At 49.5% G+C, this 2,802-nt stretch overlaps 1 long non-coding RNA gene across 1 annotated transcript; it reads right to left on the reverse strand.

The window, feature by feature from the left end:
- Nucleotides 1-690: 690 nt before the first annotated feature.
- LOC121918308 lies at nucleotides 691-2,796 on the reverse strand. The gene is made up of 2 exons (XR_006101202.1): nucleotides 2,322-2,796; nucleotides 691-1,657 (listed from the first exon to the last, which is right to left on the reverse strand). It is a non-coding gene; the product is annotated as an uncharacterized LOC121918308 (long non-coding RNA).
- Nucleotides 2,797-2,802: the final 6 nt, after the last annotated feature.

Here is a 2,802-nt window from a genome sequence, read left to right on the forward strand (position 1 = left end):
GGGGGGGGGGGGAGAGCGTGGACCCCAAAGTCGCTGGTAATGCCACCTAATCTGGCCAGGGGAGAAATACCTTAATCTCCGGCTGGATCTGGGGATGATTGAGCAGCATCGCCTAATCCCGGGGATGGACCATGAATGGACCCTCTGGGATTTGCACGTAGCAGCAATATTAATATTGCTCTGTGTCTGCCCACATCGTTGGCGGGGGGCTTAGTGGGCATCAGAACATTAATCAACGCTTCTACTTTTTCCAGGAGGGACACTGTCCTGGAACAGTGCCCGACGCGCTCGGCTCCCAATGGCTCTTGTATGTCCAGTAAAAAGCCCAGGTTTTGTACTCATGCTGCTCAGCCTGGCTGGCATCTCCAGCCCCGAAATCAGGCCCAAAAAAACAAGCCTCTTGGCCTGGCATTATAAGGGGCAATCTGGAAGTCAACTCCTTAGCTTGGCATTCTTGGCGCATTCTGCATCTCTAGGGCCCACATCCTGACACCTACTTTGGCAGATTACTGTAAACATGCTTAGGTGGTTTGTCACCAAGGAAGACAGAGAGAATTGGAACAAGAGAAGTACAAACAGGGATAAAACTAGGTCTTGGGTGGAAACCCAAAACAGCACTGATGAACTGGTAAACACCCATAATGTAGTTTGTAAAAAGCCTTTTCCCAATTCAATGTACAGGAGACTCAGTCAACTCAATCAGGTTTACTCTAGAGAATAATACATTTAAAAGGGGAGTACTAATGTGTAACAGAACAAAATTAAGATATGAATCTAGGCTTGCTCCCTGAAGTTCCAGAAATGCACCCTGACCATCACCACTTCTTTTTCTATTGCCACCAATGCTCAGTGTAAGCAGGAGACCAAACAGGAAACATCCCTTATGTCCAGAGGAGAATATTCCCCCCATAGTAGTTGACACACATGAGCTGCTTTTGGTCAGGCAGTTCAACACACACAGTAGAGATTTGCTTCTGTAACCAGGAGCTGATGGGAGAAATCATGACCAAAGTGGAGAGGATGAGGCTGCAGTCTTGTGGAAAAGTTGGCCCATTTGAGAGACATCCGAGGGTGGGAGGGAGGTACGACAAATCCTGCAGCAATGCCAAAGGAAGGGTTTGGCTGGGGCAAGACAACAGTCCAACAACCCAACAGCAGCGGGGAGGGACGGGTCTTCTACCACCAAAAGGAAGTTCCTTTATCCATCCACAGTCCTGAGCTTGTGCAGCTTCAGCCACAGAAACAAAACAACACTTGGTTGTGAACAAGATAGATGAGGTGGGTAACAGAATGTCCAGAAGGAATAGAGGGACTTGTACAACTCCCTGGGACCGCTGTCTTGCCTTGTGCAGGAGGAAGGGAGACAGATGTCAAACGGCCAGAGAGTCTCTTTGGCTGGGCTGCAGGACAAGGTGCAGAGTGCAAGTCCTCCTCCTCCTTTGACAGTTCTCTCCTGGGATTTGAGGGTGGATTCTGCATGTCGACTTCCCAATGCCTCAGGTCTGGCAGGGCAGGGGAGCCCAAGAGGCAGAGGCAGGATGGGTCCTCTGGAAGTCTGTGGCTACAGTTCTCCCAGTTCCCCTTCCAGCATCCTCACCATCATATACAGATCTGCCAAACCCACCACAGAGGCTGCAATCACAGCAGACAACACACGCTGGAAGAAAGAAAAAAGGCAGGGAGGGTCAGTTCTCTCTTCTGGGTGGATTCTAGCTACTGAGCTGGAGATTCTGACCCAACCTTCTGAAGGAATTCCTGACAGTAAAAGAGCCATTCGATAGCACAACAAAACCCTCAAGATGACAGGCTCTCCTTCGTTGGAGGTTTTTAAGCCAGTTGGCCTATCTCACAGGGGGGGATTTAAGGGGTGGATCTCCTGCACTGGAAGCAGGGTGGGCCAGATGACCCCTGGGATCCCTCCTATCAACTCTGTGGCTGTAGGATTCTTTGACCCGCACACAAAGCCCACAAGCATGCTAAGACACGATGCTTTCTTTGGTCCAGAAGCTGGAAAGGGATGGAGTACATAGTATCAATTCCCGTACCTCACAACAAAGCTTCTCACAAATGCTGTTGAACTGCAACTACCATCAGGCCCCTGGCCAGCATATTCAACAATGGGGAATGCTGGGGGATGCAGCCCAACAGTATCTGTACTGCACTATTCCCACTCTACCTTAGAACATGAGGTGCCATCCTGAACCTAAAATGATAGACTTCTTTCATTTTATGCTGATACATAGATTGGCGGAAGGAATGCACACTCAGCAGGACAAGACCAAGAGTTGGGGGTCTGAACCCTCTTGCCTGCTGTCACTCACCGCTGCCATTTCCGTGAAGACATACTCGCTGCCCAGGAATGTGCAGACGAACGTGGCTCCCACAGTGATGATGAAGTTGAATATGTTGACAACCAAGGCTTTTGTGGACCGGACTGTGGGAGGGAGAGAAAGGATGTGCGTCTGTGAGACTGGGTTGGTGGGCCCAGGCATCTCATGTCAGCTGCAAAGTACCTGGGGCGTTTTAGAAAATGAAAGAGAACAAAAGTGTCCTGACCCTTTCTGCTCTGTTCTTTCACTACAAGGGTTGATCTTATGGCTTCCTTTACCCAATTCCAGGCAAAGAGAAGTATGCCTATAAAAGAGGCAAGATTTCCAGAAGAACAGCAAGGAGAGCAGCGTGGTCTCAGTCATACTTGGCTAAAATTCACTTGGGGATAAGCCAGAACGGCTGGAGTTTCAATTTACTCAATGGTGGGGTTTCAACTCACAATGAGGAGGAGATAAGAGTTCGTCCCTGAGA

Source organism: Sceloporus undulatus, unplaced genomic scaffold (assembly GCF_019175285.1).
Source record: "Sceloporus undulatus isolate JIND9_A2432 ecotype Alabama unplaced genomic scaffold, SceUnd_v1.1 scaffold_8217, whole genome shotgun sequence".
NCBI lineage: Eukaryota > Metazoa > Chordata > Lepidosauria > Squamata > Phrynosomatidae > Sceloporus > Sceloporus undulatus.